We start from the raw sequence: 17,968 nt of genomic DNA on the forward strand, positions 1-17,968 counted from the left end.
AGGGTGTAAAATCGACATATCAATTTTTCGGAACTATTAGACGCCAATGAAAAACATTGCTAAAATGCAAACGTCCATGCGCTCTCCCTGGGCCATTCCCAAGAGATGAGCTATTGAGGGTGAGAGCAGCTGGAAGTATTGAGTACGGTCAATACATCCGTCGTTAAGCACTGCAGTGCCGTTCAACTAGTCCCTCCTGATCAAAGGTCGTTCACTCAGTGTAAGACCTTTGTGCTCATTATGTCGAAATACCGGGAGCTTAAAGACTTCCTCTCCTATATCAAGTCTAAATTATGATCATAGAGGGAAGTAGGCAAAGTTAGTAAAGGAAATGCGTCTCGGAAATAAGATGAGCAAGGTCCATGGGTTCGGAACCCAATGAAAAGGCAAAGTTCCACCCCTGCTTCATGCATGTATGAAGTAGAATTCCGCAGTATTCCCTATCGTACCATTTGTACACATATGGATGCAAATGGGCAGACAGCCAGCTCACGTTAAATGTTTCACAGTGCAATAATATTCTGAGCAGGTGACGCTTAAATTAAATTTGGAACATGCGCGGTTCACTTTAAGCTGACCTTCTTCCTGAATCAGGTTAGTACACTATATATTCTGTTGCATTTCATGCCGCTAAAACTGCAATTTTCAGATTTTCATGAAATTTCCAGAGCATCTTTTTACCTTCCTGCAGAAAATATAGATATCCCGCATCATCGAAAGCGATACCAACAAAGTTTGTAGGACGCGTGATAGGATGAACCTGATTCCTTTTAAGCGAATGTTCCATTCGCAGCTCTTTCACTAAAGCCAGCCGCTCTTATGCGACAGAAAGTTCTAGCACACTCTTAGTATTTAAGCTTGTGTGGTGCATGCAAACATCCCAAACGTGTAAGAGAGTTTAAAAGTAGTTAGCAAACAGCTTGTCATAGCAGCCGATGTAAGCGGCTTATCAGAATAGTTTGATACAAGCAACACAGTATTTTATCTTCTGGTGGTTTTAGCGATTTGAGGCTTTGAGAGTTGAAGTTATCGTCTCTACAATGATCGAACTTTAATATAAGAGGAGGTAATAAACGACTGTATCAAGCAAACATGGTTATGCTGTAAAAGCTCATTTTTGACAAGATAGCCAATGTCTGATTGACAACGTCTTTTGAATAAACAGGTGTTCCAACGAAGGATCAGTTTTATCACCATCTCCAAAGTTTTTTAAGATAACATCCGAGTAGCGCAATGTATTCGTGCCATTCTTAGCTACAGGTCCTTCAATAGCCGGTCTATTGATACAGCAGCTTAGATGTACCTTGTATAGTCGCTAACCAATGGTGAATCAAGATCAGGCCACGGCTGTGAGCGACAGCAATTCCTTGGGAAGCCTTTAATCTGATGCAGTCTGAATCTGAATCTGTTTTAATCTGACCTAGACACACAAGGCCATACATCTTTGGGACGTTTTTGTAGACACTTAGACGACTTAACTTTGGATTACGTTTTACGACAGATTAAACTGATCTTAGGCCAGGTAGAGCAGTCAGACCGAGGTGAACACCAAGTTACTTTTTCTGCAGGCCTTGCTTTGTGGGGAGGTATTTTGACGTTCATTTCGCGTTTCTTGTTCACGGAGACTTCAAAAGATGTGTGATATCACCTCCATAGCGGTGAAAGGAGTTCACTGACCTAAAATGACCTCGACTTACCTTTTTGTAAACATACGACCTCGCGTAATCCCTGAACTCCATCAAATTAGAAAATCAAACAGGATGATCCAGGAGTTGTATTCGCCGTGCCATTCTGAACGACAAGTATTACTCGCTAGTGAACTTTGCTCAATACGGCCATTTAGATTAATAGTAGTTGCATGAGAGGGTTTAAGGGTATTTTGGACAACGAGCTGGAGTTGAACCTTGCGTGCCCATTTTGAGCCGAAGTCCATAATTTATGGACCTGAAATCACACAAGTGAGGGCACATGTAGGCCTGTATGTTATATAAATGTGGTGCCTCGAGCTCTCTAAGTTTTTTAGATTCTGAGGGTCAGTTTGTCCCCCGCCCGAGCGCATGTTATCCGGTAACTCCAGATGGGTTAAGCTACTATATATATAAATTATATAATAATATATATATATATATATATATAATATATATATATTCTGGAAAATTTTGGCAGAATCATTTCTTTCATACACGTTCGATTAAAAAACAATCGCTGACTAAGAGCATTGACGAGCTTTGTAAGCATTGTTTTAGTTTACGGACTTTTCACTTGGTATTTTCGTTTAGATTTAAAGATGGTTTGCGCAAAAGTACTCATATATTCGTCGCTCATTACACCCTAACGTTTCGAGATACTACCTCATCGTCGGAGAGGAATGAATGGCAAAATAATTTTGAACGTTAAAGAATAAAAAATTGTGCACTACTCTTGGAAACAATCTTTTGGTACGGAGAACGCAAATGAAGCATAAGTTATTGAAGTAAGACAAAATCCTAATTTCGCTTCGATGCATATCAAATACACTCATAATGGGAACGCCACAAAAACAAAATGGGAAAGGACACTTTGGTCACAATCACATCATTAGTGCTCACCGCACACCTCCTGGTATGTCAAGGGTTGTATAAGAATTTGTTTTTTTCTGTATTGGGTTGGCGAGAGTTTGTCAATGAATATAATTTCCCAAATAATTTGAAGGCGTCTTCTGTCATTGTAAGTCCGTAAAAAGCCAGTGCCGTCTGTCAGTTGTTCTCGTGGCAACACCCTGTCGTGTTCGTGTCGCATGTGGTCCAGAGGTGCCCCGCCACATAAGTGCATTGTCAGGCGTCGTGAGAGTGTCGTTGTGTATATATATATATATATATATATATATATATATATATATATATATATACATCTATTGGATTAAAAATGATTACTGACTCAGCATTGAAGAGCTTTTTGACACATCCGTCTAGTTTCTGAGGTGCCGCGGTATGTAAGCGGATAGTGCCCAGCAGCAGCATAAGGCCACACGAGAAGATCCAAAGAGATCCAGGGTAACGTGGAAGGCTTCTTAGCGATCAGATTGACCGGCAAGCGGACATATAGGGCCCTTGCAATAGCGTAACACCACTGGACGGCGTAATGAGCCTCAAACTGTCCTCCCATCGCCACCCTCTCAATCAGTAAAGACTTAACTTTGTCTGCTCACGGGCTCTTTGCTTTCGCTTGCGACTGTTCTTGGTCGTCTGAAGGCCCAAAGACGCCCAATTTTGTTGTGTTTTGTGTTAGAAAACTGCGTCCGTTCGGCCGGTCACGTGCCCTTCGGAGCGTATGGGTCCTCTTGAGACGCAGGGGGTGGGGTGGGGGCATGGTTCTGTGGTTTTGGTTCGCGGTTCTGGTTCCATAGTCGTAGTTCAATCATGGCTCTGGATCCGCCACTGGCCCGAGCAGCCTGGTGGATGGAGCCCTGACGAGAACATAGGGCCCTGCACTCAAAAAGAAAGTACGCGAAACACAATGCAGAGGGCCGTCTAACGATCGAGTGTGCCCGATTAGGTTACCAGAAGAGGCCCCGACAAAAGCGTAGGGCCCTTCAGTCAGATAAGGAGTACCTAAGATCCAGCCTGGAGGGCCCCTCGAAAGATCGAGTGCACCCAAGCAGGCTATCAGGTGGTCCCCGCCAGAAGCGTAGGGCCCCACATTCCAATACCAAGATCCAATGTGCAGGGCCCCTGAACAATTCAGTTACTTCAAAAGATGAACAGGTGGGCCCCCGACAATTGCGTTGGGTCATCCATTCAAATACAATATACCCAAGAAACAATGTGGAGGGTCCCCACACAATGGAATGGGCCAGAGCAGGTTACAGAAAGGACCCCCGACAACGGCATAGGGCCCTCCATTCAAATGAGAAGCACCCGGGACCCAATGTGGATGGCCGCCGAACGACCGAGTGTTCCCAATCACGTTAACAGATGGGCCCCGACAAGAGCGTAGGGCTCTGAGCAAAAGACAGCAAATTGGAAGGCCCCTAGACCAAAGAAGAGGGCCCATGAGCATACCGTGAGTGTGTCGGTAGGTTAACCGAGACCAGCGTGAAGGGCCCTTAGGCAACCGAGAACCCCGGCAGGTTAACATATGGGCCCCCTGGCTATAGCGCATAGAGGCTTTCCGGCAAACGGAAAGAATCCGTGAAAGGTCCCTGATTGACAAGAGTGTCCAGGCACGCTAGCACGAAGGTCTCAGTAAGAGCTCAGGGTTCTCTGAATGCGAATAAATGAAGGGCAACGCAGAAAGCTTCTTAGCGGTCGGATTGACCCTCCAAGTGGACATGTAGGGCCCTCACAAACAGCGTAAGGCCTCTGGACAGCGTAATGAGCTGTAGAATCTCCCAGTCACCACTCTCAATCAGCGAAGAATATTGTTGTCTACTTGTGGGCCCTTCGATTTCGCCTGCATCCGTTCATGGTTGCCTGGAAGCCCAAATACATCCGATTTTGTTACGTTTTGTCTAATAAAAAAACAAACAAAAAAAACTGCGTCTGTTCGACCGACTGTGGGCCCCTTTGGAGCCTAAGGGCTAATTCGGGGCCTAAGTAAGCATGGTCCCGTGCCCCCCCCCCTTCCCTGGATCCGCCCCTGTTAGCACTGACTTAATAACTAATAAAAGCTAAGTGCTGGTCAGCAGACTCAAATCCGACGCTTCATCTCAAAATCGCTCAGCTTTGTACAACCCTACTTCTGACTACACTTACGTATTGTTTCGGACAGTTTCTAGGCAAAGTAAACAGAATAAAAGGAAGGACCCCCAACCAGATAAACCGTTCTCTTCTTCCAGCGCTCCCCCACACTTCTGCATCCGCCCCTGATACAAACATGGGTCACGTGCATCCAAATTCATGTGTATGTTTGCATTCATGTCGTAGTTTGTTTTAGCAAAAAGGGCCTACTCTCCGGCCTAATTTGAGCAGCCATCGCGCTGGCGGGCAACACGTTAAAATATTTCTCAAGACCTGCAGGCTCTGGCAAATTTACTGGATCTTGTGAAACCGGCTTTGTTGTTGGGATTCATGAATGAACATAGCCTAATCGCATCAGGTGCAAATACATTTTCAAATGGTCATTAGATACAATATAAATGCGAACGCGTGCAATGCCCATCCCAGAACCAAAAGCGAAACCAATTATGGGCCATTTTTTGGTCAATAACATTAGCTGATCATAATATCGGAGAGCCGGTCAGCCGCCGGTCACGGGTAGGTTTGCCGTCGACCCAAAGACCAGCTGGCCTCAGTCAATGCTGTCGTGATAAGTGATGCAAGCGTACCACCGATGCTCTAGTTCCCTGTTACAAGTACTAGCCGCCGCTACTCTGCGGCATCTAACCTTTGCCCTCACAGCCCACGCCAACGTAACCAGACCTGTTGGCGAATTTTACACTGTTGCTGTAGACCAAAGTAGGCGCCGGGCAGCGTCTAGGGCCCACAGAACAGGCGATATGCTCTCAAAATCCTTGGAAAGCATTTGCGCCTGTAGGTGTTGGTAAGATATTATGGTACCAAACAATTCTTCAATAACAGTCGTTGTTCAAAACAGGGCACATTGTTCGACATCATTCCAGTGTGCCACGAGAGCTCCCAAGCTCATGTTTGTATAGCGATAGGCATGTAGGCGGGCTGCTATAGCAACAGACGCCAGGCGCCAATCTCCGAACAACGGCTGGAGTCTCTTTATGATGTGAACTTCGAGTTCGTGATGTATACTTTTTGCAGGGCGCAGTCGCCACAAGAAGAAACTACATACTAGGCAATTTTTGAGAAACTTCTTGTAAATTGCATGATTTGGAAAAAATATAGCATTCCTCCTGAGGAAAGGTATGGGCACATGCTTGCGCTGGCAAAATTTGATAGCATGCAATGCGTACACTCAGATATACTGAATATTGAGTGCACACTCACACTTGGTTGTCAGCTTGGCACCAACGTTACCTGCATATCAAGACAGTAATTGGTCACGTATTCGAAAGCAAACTTGTTGATTTTAATTTCGTCGATTTTGGTGCCGAGAACTACGTGGGAGCGAATTACGAAAAACAACTGAATTCTTACCATCCATAAATTTTGTAATTTTCTGCGGAGGGGCACCCCTGTTCAATTGCTATGATGGCCAATGCCCTCGAGATTTAACAAGTTAAGCAAGTCCGAAGCCAGTGGCTTCAAACTTTAAGCGGAACGCAAGCCAGCAGTTTCGAACGTAGGAAACACGAGCCAAAGCCGACACATCAGTTTAAAATCACGAGGCCGGAGCCAGAGCCGACTCTAATAAATGTCTATGTTATGTGAACCCACGGCTATTATGCCGTCTGCTTTAACTCTATGGGAACACAATATGCCATCAGGCTTTTGCCGAAAGATTGAGACGACGTGTTAGCGTTGGGTACGGATCGAAAAATCACTCGGACTAACGTCCTGGTCTTGTGGGCTAGCACGCGCAGCCTACGCAAGCGCATGCGTGTCACAACATCGCGGAGCTGTGTGACATATGTACTGGATGACTGGACATAGCATGCGTTTTGGGGATTAAAATTAGGACTGCGGTGACAAAAACAGCGCGACGAAACCGAAGGCAATAGTTAAACATGACATGAGGCCGAAAGCAGCAGGGACGCAGGCAGGGGGAGAGGAAAGGGGGGGGGGTAAGCCTGACCCATAATCAAAACGTTGTTTAAAGCCGACGTTACGGCCAGGTGTAAAAATGACTCAAAGCCGAAGCCAGTCGTGCAAATGTCATAGCTGGAATCCCCAGTCCGAAGTATGGACGGAAAATTACGCCTTGACGAAGCCGAAGCTGAAGCCGGTTTTGACCCCCTGATTCCCCTGAACCCAACCCAACACCCCTGACATTTGACATGACATGTGATATCCGATTGTAATCTAGCGGGTGCGCATCGCACGGAACATTCGATTGCTGCCAATTGATATCTAACCATTTCAATATCGCCGGGCTGCTAAGGAATTTGCAACACTCTAGGCGGAAAAGAATCTTCCGCCAACGCAAAAGCTTAGGCATTCCCTCGAAACGCAACTGCGACAAATAACACAGGGTTTGATATTTATAACAAACTTTGCTCATCACACAATCGTAACGTTACGATTGTTGCAGATCTCAGCACATGGAAGGTTTCCACCTAATCGTCGTGCAGCCCCTGAGCGGCAGCATAACACGATGCTGGTGGCACGCTAAAATTCCAGGGATGTACGGGCGTCCAGTGCACCCGCCTGGCCAGGAAACCTTTTTCAGATAATCGCAGCTCCCAGTCAGAATGCCTTATTTTGGGATATTTAGGCCCTTTGTTAGGCTTTGAGGCCCTTTTAAGATTCGGAAGGACAATATTCTGAATAGGATTCAAGGGACTCCTGATAAGTAGGTCTCGCTATGCACTATGACCCCCCGTCCTGGCACAGGACCTGCCTTGGACGGGGAGGTCATTTACTGAATACAAAACCATGAATCGGAAATTCGCCATTCCTGAGTTGTGTTATTGTGGACACTTCTTTACATGGATAATAATAATGTAACGTTGAAATAAGGGAGTACATGTCCAGGCGCCCCGGGGCGCAATACTTGCACCCGCCTTCCGCTGAATGCAACATTACCCGCAGGGACCCTGCGAGGCGGGCACTTTTTGTCCAGCAGACCTCCTGGATAATCCTGCCTCATAGATAAGACAGCAGTATTAGCGTTATGCCTCGGAAAAACCAGGAGAATGGAAATGGTATTAGGTTGATATTTCGGCGACATGTCTTATCGAAGCAAAAGCAGAGGTTTTCCTGGATTTTCCGAGAAATAAGGCTAATATTACTGCTTTATCTATGTGAATAACGTTCCTCGCCAATGCACTGAACAACTTACAACATCCTGTCCCTTCCAACCAAAATCTGTGGTGCTCCCCAGCCCTTTACCCTCCCGCGGCGATGCATGCACCAGCCGGAGGTAAGCCCAAGCATGGCTATAAAGAAGATGCAACTCGGCAAAGGTCTGTTTTTGATGTATTGGCTTTATGTTCATGCCCTCGACATCTAGAGCTTGAAGAACGTACGTGAGCTTATAAGTTCTCTACTAGATAGCAGCACCTAATCCAAGAGACGTAATTGACGCACTGGATACATTTTTAAAGAGTAAACAAAAATCGAGATCCGCCAGTCTTGAGCGTGGGGCTTGGCGGTGGTGTGCGTGAGGGCGGGATCCGGCGCCCCTGGCTGTAAGGCGCTCAAGGGTCAGGACACCAATGGAACAGGTACCGTAACCTGGTTAATATTATATGTTCAAAGCCCACTCTAATTTAGTCATGTGGTTATGTTGGTAAGATTTGTCTGGCATGGGCGTAATATGGTCAACGTTTCTTCGCTTGGAATCAAGACGATGCTTATGAGCCGACAGCCCGATAAATCCCAACTATATTGACATTTAAAGCTTTGTTAATGCAGAACATTGGTTGCGTCTTATCTTAGTAAAATGGAAAAGCTGTAGTCAATAAAGCTATGGCAAGAAAATTAAACTGTACCCTTCGGAGGCTTAGTTTCGGTAGTGAGATTGGGAAGGGGGCTGCCCAGTAAAAAATGAGTCAAAATGTCTTTAAAGATGCCACCAAACTGGGTTCTTCACGAATTGTGCCTACTTTTTGTTTAAACTTGGGGGCTTTGCTGCTCACTTCAAGCAGATTTTGTTAACCCTTCCCCTGAGCATGATCTACCATCAGATCTGGCTATTTTCTGTGATTCTGTCAGTTTGTGTGTTATAAAACACACCGTGATGAACCTCATGCTCCAGTGCAATACTTTCTGCTACAAAATTTGGATATGCTACCCATAAACTGGAAGCTGTGTCCCATCTCCACTTAATTGGGATCTCAACAAGAATTACCATGATTCACAGACTGGTCGCTGAAGCTCTATTGTCAAACAGAATCATTGCCATTAATGCTATCACCGTGCTGCCCTGTGTCAAGTTGATCCCTGGTCAGCTGCCAGCAGACTGTTTGATTGGGCATGTCATCAGCCTGCTCAGCCACATCTTGGATTCAAACCTGTCCTCTGGAATTCCAGTTATCCACTCCATTGTCTCAGTCACTGAGACTTTCAGGCACAGCCCATCAAATTCAATGTGATGTTCATTGGAGGCTTGGCTGCCTGAGTATGTTTAGACTAGGTGTACAGCCCCTAGTCAGACTAGTGGCATGTTCCACGGACAAAACAAGACAAAGTTGAAGGTGGTGATCAGCACAGCCACTTTGTGCCCTTTTCAGTTATAAGCTGCTGAATCGGCCACGTCCCCATCACGCATGTTATTTGGTTCAGGAGCCCCATGTTACATGATATGCCCTGCCATATGATGACAAGGTTTCACCATACAATGCTGTGCTCAGGTACTCAATTACTGGCCTTCAACAGGTAAAATCTCTTCAAAGTTTCAACATGTATTGTTATTCATGCTATATTGGCTGTCAGCAATGTTCAGTTTTGCCTGGGTTGTAATGTGAAATAATGCATTGCCATCATGCAGTGGTGACAGATGCACAGTGACCTTGATGACCATCATGCCATGGTTTAGCAAAGAAGCAAGACTTGTGTCATGTGCGTCCAGCCTGCCCACTTGCAATTTGGTGAATGGAAATCCATTGAAACAGAATCAAATGTTATCATTTTTGCAGAGTTTGTTGGTTTGATGCTTCCAGGATCTATCTGACTGACACCAGCATCCCTGCACCAACACCTGTATCCATCCATTCCAGCAGGCTTGGCTCCCTTGCACTTACTGTTGATGTTCTGATAACAATGCAAGCCAGGAAAAAAACAGCAAGAGTTGTGTTGGTGGTCAATAGTTATCTTGCTGTGGTAGATACGATTTTGATGGCGTGTGACATCCCAGTGGTTGGCATTTTGGCCTTCCACGTGGAGGAGGAGGAGGGGGGGGGGGGGGGGGGGCTCGAACCCCGATTCCTCATTGTCCCTGGGGGCTTATCTGGCAAATTTACTCACCCGCGCTCCATAAGAGACGACGTGCGTCGTGTTTCCGTTTACAAAGGAATGATTTTGGCTTATGCTGCTGGCTTAACGGAGGGAGAAGAATCGGGCCATCCAGAAATAACGTTTCGCATTTTGTACATTTTTAATCCCCGCCCTTTCCTTGGTTATGCAGCGGCTACGTTGCCCCCCCCCCCCCTCGTTCTCCCCTGGGCATGCTGTGTTAAGCGCAACGCCCAAAAATGTCTGTTTTGCCTTTTCTTGGGCTAGAGGTGCGAGATAACTAACGGGTGTGTTTTTTTAATGTTAGGATGCCAACGATAACAGGCTTTGAGGTTGGCGTTTTTTAATATTGTTTCATTTCTGCAACGACCCCTGAGCGCGACGTCACGTTGTGGATATGCTTCTCCTCCCTCTCGTGTCACGCTTCTGTTACGCTCCATCAGGACCTTCCCCTCTCTCCATGCGTAGCGTAATTTATGGACGGCCGTGATGCGAACCTCGGAGGTTCACTTACCTTGAACTTGAACTGTGTCAACGCTGTGGAGACTACCATTACACGCCAATTTTGTGTCAGCAATTTATCACAGGCTAGCAGGGAAAAAATGTTTCATTGTTTTAGATAAGAGTTGCCCTCGAAAGCATCCGCCCTCCTTCCCTCATTCAGTGTGTCACTCGGAGTGCGCGCACCGCCCGTGTCTCCGCGCAAGCCGCGCGCCTGCCTCAGCCATGGGTGGGCTTCAGTGCTCCCCGGGCGCGCGACCCATCCCAGCGCTCGGCCGAAGCCAACAGAAGGCTCCCTGCTCGGGCCAAGTCTCGGTAGTGGGATTCCCAGATGGCTGCAGTCTTGCCCAACCACTCGCCTCAGTACTTCTCATCCCGTCTCTCGAGCGTGGCTATTGCGAGCGGAAGCGGTAGCGGTTCCATCCGGCCCAAAGGCTTCCGAAAGCCCGGAAAGTCATAGCTTACCGCCCATGCATCTTGCACGACCTGGAAAGATTCTTGGTTTCCATTTTGTCGTAGCAAAAACTCTCACAACGAGTGTATCGCTGGCTTGACAAGACTTCCAGACACTATTATGCACCGTTTCCCGTTCTTCCGAAAAATGCAGGGATAGGGCGGGATGGGTAACCCGCGCGTAGTAAATGCTAAATGGTAAATTAAAATTATTAACTTACCAAGATAATTATAACTGTAAGCAAGTAAAGTGTAGATGACTGAAAGCAAGGAACTGTTTGCTGCGCCGGGCATACCGCGATACGATAATGAGCGAAACGTACCAGCGATAGGATAACAGACGCGATTATCACTAGGGAGATGATTACTTATATAGGCAAATGGAGCTCGCCACCTCTTCGTGCCCATATCAACAACAATTTTTAATGCGTCAGAATGTTCTGCCCTCATGAGTTTAGTGTGCGGAGGGACAATGATGTGTGACGTCCGTGGACTGGGTATCTCGGGCTGTTGAAATAACGGACTGATGTCTCCCTGGTAAGCGAATGAATTTCGAAAGAGGTTGCGTTTTTGGTGACTTATCAGAACATTAAACAACGCTAACATTTTGGATGGATATGAGTCCTAGTTAACTGAACGGCACGCCTATGTAGTTTGTATGATCCGATCTGTACTGGTTTACAATACAACCGTAGGCAGTATTCAGGACCAGTTCTGAAAAACTGGTCTGTAACTGGCCCGCCTTTACGTCGGACAGCTGTTCAGATCTCTGAATGACTTGAAGACGTCACGTTCGCCCACGTAGTACACAGGCTCCAGATCTCTGCCTGTTGTGGTTGCGGATATGTGACATCTGCCCCTAAAACGCGTGCCGAAAACGGGTGGATTCATGGCTCGCGTGCTATTGCGCTTGCGAGTCTTCACATGCTGGCCCACACTGTTCCCAGTCGAGGGTCTGCGTTCTGCTCCGCCGGATGAGTTCGATGGGCTGTTCTGACCTCGCTGGGTCGCCGGGTCGCCGAGGTCGTGACCTAACTCTGACCCGCGCTCATCGACGGTCTGACGTGCTGAAACTGTGACGTCTCCCATGCTAATCGAATGTGGTAAAAGTTTGACGTTGAAACCTTGCAGAAGGTAACGACCTTATCTAACAGCTTTCATCGAAGCTGTATGCAAATATTACTCAAAACCAACGTTGCAGAACGCGATGACCTGGTCGAACAGCTTTCATTGAAGCTGTATGAAAATGTTACCCATAATCTTTTTTTAAGCATTATGTCATTGGCGTGCTTCGGCGAATCGCACGCTGACGGATTCATGGTCGTCTGATGGGATTACACATGCATGTGTTCATGCATATCTAAGCATTATTCGAGATTGTAAAAACGGTACGTTGGCAGCTAGGCTGAGGCATAGTTTTGTAAAGCGAAGGACCAAGGTACGTTCACAAAGACCCAAACTGCTATTTTATCTAATTTACGGGTGCATCTGTTGCGCGCAGCCATAGTGGACCACAAAAACTCAAGCGCCCGTCTCAAGTGCATTAATTTATTTCTGGCTTTGGGACTAGATAAGACCTTGAGTATGTGCTGTGCCGTACAGGTCTGTGGCATGGCTGCCTGCGCGAGGTACTGGTCCTTCCCAAAGCCAGATGCCATGTCGTTTATCAACCGGTCGAGCCAAACAGTGTGCGTGTTCTGGGACTATACGTCATTCCGCTGGAGTCGCATTTTGCGTGCGAGAATGTTGTTGGTTCGTTCACGAGGCTTAAGGCTAGACCTTACAACCCAGCGAGTGCGAAAGTCCTTGTCACGCAATTGTGTGCGTTAGCTTAAGTAGGAAGTGCGGTTATGATTATGTGTGGTTAGCACGTGATATGGGTGGATAAAGTTTGGACGTTCAGTTTATGGCGGGCGCTGATAAGATCTCGGCACAGTGGCTGCCCGCGTCCCATTGGAGGCCAGCAGAAGGTTGACGAGCCGGAGCGCGCCCTGCACGAGGACTGAACGCTCTACGAGTCTGAAGCAGTTTGTCGTGTAAATCTGTCGATGAATTGTCTTAAATTGGGTTTGCGCCATTCAAGGTGTGTTGCATACGTCAGGTCTCCCTGCATTGGCGTTGATAAGGTCGTTTTCATGCTTCGTTCCATTCAGTGGCTGCCATCCGGGCCCGCCATCGTATGTTCAACAATGGCGTTTTCCTGTTACAACGAAAACAGCCCAGTGTGGAGCACGATCGTGGCTGGTGCAAGGCCGTGTCGCGGTCTCGAAGCCGTGGCTTCGTGTCTCTGCGGTTTTCGGGCTGATCGCCCTCGCCGCTTTACGTTCACCATTTGCTGGACGGTCAGAGAGAGGCATATGTTTGAAAACCACCGCCCAATGACTGAAACTTAAATAACGCGTTGTTGGAAACCCGAGATTTGTTCAAGGTGCAGGTGTTACGGTACTTGCACCGATTTCCCCACGCGAATATGCGTATGCATGTTATCCCTTCGTTACGCAAAACATGGTGCATTTATTTGTAAGCATGAATGCTCAGCACAATATGACGCTGTCAGAGGATGTGCGGCCCATTGGCCTGCGACCACTGGGCCGCCCCGCACACTCCAGTCACGAACGCCTAGGGAACGCGAGCGGGTGCGAGAGCCCTACAACAAAGGTCAAAATCATCCTGACTTGCATCTTGTATTGGAGGGGACGAGATTAGAGATACACTCGTCAAGCCGCCGAGAAAACGAAGATTAGCTCGTTTCACGTCCAATTTTGGTTCACAAACCTCGCAGCGTAGGGTCTGTGGAAAGACCACAAAGCCGACGGATTCAGCCTTTCTGAAATGATTACTGAGCAGTCGTTCGAAGCAATCTTTTGTTTCTAGACCCGGTAGCAGGCGGCCATTTTTACGCGGGCGGAACGTTCTGGCCGCTTCGTTTGTGGTAGCCATCCAATTAACCCTAGGCTGGTGGGGATCAGCCGGAGCAGTGGCTGGAACCCGGTTGTATCCTGCAACAGGTACACTTTGTTTTGTTTTCCCGGGCGGGTATTGGCCATGAGCTCAGCTATTAAGAGATATAAAACAGGATAAGAAAAACTGCAACGGTGTTGTGGGTAGACTGCGAATAGATACGGTAGACATGGACAAAAAAACTTGAATAAAAAGCCATGTTAGCCGTCGAAGAAAGTGCATGTTTAAGATCCCCGGGTGGCCAGACTCCGGAAAGTTTGTCTCCTGTCGACTGTTGGACCCGACCGCCGTGGTGAGCCGTGCTTTCGGCGGAGCCTCTGACCGGCGCCGGTGCCGGGCGCGGCCGATGCCGTGCGGCGCGCGGGTCGGTGTGACGCGCGGCGTTCGCGGCGCTCCTAGGCGGCGCGTCCTCGCCGGCCGCCGGAGGCGTCCGGAGCCGCGCTGGGCTCCCAGCGACCTTGGCCTTGCTGCGCGGAAGGGCGGCGAGGTCACCTGACAGACCGCTGACCCGGAGCCGACGGGCTGGGATCGGTGCTCCGCGGTGCGCTACCTGCGGCGCTCAGGGCCTGGCGACGGGCTTCTGCCCCGTGTTCTCCAGGCGATTGCAGCGCGGTGGTCAGGTCCGCGCCGGCCTCCTGCGGCTCCCTGCAGCGCTGTAGTCAACACCGCCGCGACCCCGTCCACCACGCGGAGTTAGCCGGAGAGGCGACGCGACGGTCCTGCTCTGCGAGCGACAGCCCGGTGCGCGCGCCCGGCCCGGTCCGGTCTGGGTCAGAGGCGGGGCCTGGGGCGGAGAGCGGCGCCGCTCGTGACGCAACGACCGCCAGCGGGAGGGCAGGCGCCGGCTGAGGCCCGCCGGTGCGGGATGGGCTGCTGGATGGGAAGGCAGTTTGTAGACCGTCTGCTGTTCTGTGAGGTTGGGACGGGACGACGACAAAAAACGCTTTAACACACACACACACACACACCACACACACACGCAAACACACGCACGCCGCTTGGCGCCCTGAAGAGTTGGGATCAGCACAGAGTGGAAAGCCCGGGATATGTTGTATATTTTGGAAGGTTAGAATCTAGGTCCTGCATTTGGGTATTGTGATATATGGGCACTTGCAACAGGACGTACACTACGCAATGCAACGACATTCTACCACCGAACATAACCTCAACACACCAGAACTCCTATTTCCATCAACTATGAAGAGATAGAACCAACTCCCGTTTGGCGTGTCATCTCTCCAGTCTTCTCGTTCCGTCAAACGGGAAATATGCCAGCGTTGCAGTGTGGCTGCGCCCCCAATGTATTACAACGTCAGAGCCAGGCACGGTAACATCCTAAATGCTGGGCTGATATCGGGAATGGCGGACCTTAATGCTCACATGTTCAAAACCAAAGTCCGACTACACCTCTTGCTTGCGTGACTATCCATATAAGACCCTAAACGCTTTGTACTTAACTGTCCTCGCTAACGTGAAATCAGAATTCACCGCTGCACTAAACAGATCGCATCTTTCCAAACTTTTTTCTGAGCTCACTCACAACGAACAACTCAAGATCTATCTCGGAGGTAACGGGTAACAAAATTGCATCGGGCAGCAGATTACAAAAATTTCCCTAGCATTTTTACATACCAAACGGTTCACCTAAAAATTTCCGGCGGGCGCGGGCAGCAGACGGGTTATTGGGTGGCGTTGCCGGGCCGGGCGTCCGCCGCCGGCCGACGGCTACATGTGTAAACCGGAGCGGCGGCGGACGCCTGGCCCGTCTCGGCTTGCTGGTCGGACGCGTAGACGGTGGGTCGTGGGTTTCCTAGCGGCGATGACTATATTTTGTTATTGTTAGGAGAGACGCTCAGACTTAGGCGTTCTGCTTATGCGTCAATCCTGTCATCATAACATCTACTGCTTCGTGTCCATAATGGAAAATAAACAACAATCAATCAACGGGACATTTGGGGAACAGCCGCTTCGGCGCGAAATATGTTTACATGTGCTCGCAGGCTGACTGGTCGGAGACGATCGCTGGCCTGGGTGAGCGCGTGCGCAGTGGCTTATCTACAGGCTGTCATTTTGAATCCCCTTGCTGGCTTTGACTTCACACAGCACACGGCATAGCTCGCAACTTATGGAAGCGTCTGTCTCGGCAGCAGTTCTTTTTTGACAACGCTCAGGTGCAGGCGGTCCGCGGGTTGAACCGGCTAGCCACGCTGACCGGTCGGTTTTTGGTGTGGCCACTATTTGTTGCTCCTAGCCGCGTCACCTCTCCGAATCCGGTCCGTGCGAGAGCGCCGTCGCAGCGCCCCTGGCGTGGAAGTGCGCCGTTGCCGCGACCCAGTGGAGGCTCGGTGTCGCAGCCTGGAGGCTCAGTGTCGGCTGTGCCAGGCCCCGTTCCCCGCTGGAGCGGGACTTAGAACGCGGCGCTAACGACCGTGCTCCAGCCAGCAATTGCGCGTTTGTATGAGTGTGTTGACGTGGTACGCATTGTTCCGCCGTCGCGGTGTCTGCATGAGCTGGAGGCCTGGATTGGCCGCTGCAGTTTTTACGAAGCCCACCTTGCCGTTTGAATGGGCACAAATGATCTGATCTTGTCGCGCTGGGTGTTTGCGGTCTGCCTCACCGAAGGTGTCCCTTTGATGATGGCGGAACACGTCAGCGGAGCTTTGCGCACGACTCAGGTGGCGACACTGACACTGACACTCACATTGACACTGACACTGATGCTGACACTGACACTGACGCGAGGTGCCATCCCAGCAAAGGGAGTAAAGCCACTGTAGTTTGGGTTTGAGTGTGCAGCCGCCGAGTTTATTCGCGGCGGTCGCTCCCTGCGCGCCCATCTGTTGCTGTGTTTCGTCCGCCGGGCCTTGCTGGCTTTTTACGCGTTTGGTGATGGCGGTGCGCAGTTGACGGTTGGAGCTGTGGTCCTCCAGATGTCCTGCTCGGTATCAGCTGTTGCGCATTGTATGGCGTATTCCTGTATTCGCTTTACATGGGAGCGTACCTTTCATTACTGTTCTCAAAAGCCTTGTAAGCGCGCTAACTATGCGCCGTCATGTCGTTGTATTACCCGACTTTTTTCTTTTTACGAGTTTTCCTACGCTGTGAGCCGTCTTACCAGTCTCACCGCCATCCTATTACGCAGAAGCTATCAGCCGTTCGAACCCCATGCGAACTCCCGCCGCTGGACCCTGGCGCCGACCACCAGCGTGCCGGCGCGTGGTCCTCGCCCGGCGCCGGCGGGTGGTCCTCGTCCGGCGCCGGCGGGTGGTCCTCGTCCGGCGCCGGGAGGGTGGATCTTCGCCCGGCGGTCGGCTTCCCCGCAACCGGAGCGGGTCCTCGCGGCCCACCGCCACGGGCGGCGGGACGTCCCCCGCTTGTCAGCTGACGCATTCCGCGTGCTACACGGGCCTCTTCTCTCTCCCTGCCCGCGGGCGGATCGCAGTATTCGCATAGCCTCGCGTCCCGTTGCGTCCGGGTGCGTGTGGGCCCGGCTGGGCGGCGGCGCCGTTGGTCGGCGCTGCCGAGCCCCCGGCCGACGGGGCGGCCGGCGCGCGCGGCCGCCCCGCCGGCCATCGATCGACTCCCGAGCGGCAGTCCGGGCCGGGCCGCCGCCGCCCCCGAGCAGGCCGCAGCGGCGCGGCCGCCAGTGTGCCGGCCGCCTTCGCCTGATGCGCCCTCAGCCGGGCCGAGAAGCGTCCGCGCCCCGCCGACCGCAGGTTAGGCGGAGCCGGTCTGGCCGGCTGCTCTCCGGGCGCCGGGACGCGCTCCGGCCCGGCCCACGCTCGCTCGTTCGCTCGCTCGATCTCCCGCGCACCGTTTGTGTGTGTGTGTGTGTTTGTATGTGTGTTTTGTATGCGTGGTGTGCGGCGGTGTGTGGGGTGCGTGCAGGCGGGCGCTCAGGCAGAGGTGATGTCCTGCGGTGGCCGTTCGCGGTGCGAGGGAGCAGGAGTCGGTCGCTGACAAGTTGACAGCCGCCGCGGAGGAGCTCGTCTCCTCGGTGGCGCCGCGCGTGCCTCAGCACAGCCGGCCGGTCGGGGGGTGGCGATGGC

The 17,968-nt window shown here is 50.4% G+C and overlaps 1 protein-coding gene across 6 annotated transcripts in view; it reads left to right on the top strand.

Annotated features, from left to right (window-relative positions):
• The first annotated feature begins 8,189 nt into the window (after positions 1-8,189).
• Positions 8,190-17,968, top strand: part of rdgB (retinal degeneration B) — a 53,697-nt gene continuing 43,918 nt past the window's right edge. For 5 of the 6 annotated variants that reach the window (XM_037232603.1, XM_037232606.1, XM_037232605.1 and 2 more), the window contains exon 1: positions 8,190-8,275. The gene's annotated coding sequence lies outside the window, so the exon portion shown is untranslated. Of the gene's footprint in view, positions 8,276-17,601; positions 17,636-17,968 lie in introns of those variants that run through there. The other variant, XM_037232604.1, reaches the window with a different exon arrangement.

This window comes from Pollicipes pollicipes, unplaced genomic scaffold (genome assembly GCF_011947565.3).
Source record: "Pollicipes pollicipes isolate AB1234 unplaced genomic scaffold, Ppol_2.1 Scaffold_7231;HRSCAF=8579_pilon_pilon_pilon, whole genome shotgun sequence".
Classification (NCBI taxonomy): Eukaryota; Metazoa; Arthropoda; class Thecostraca; order Pollicipedomorpha; family Pollicipedidae; genus Pollicipes; species Pollicipes pollicipes.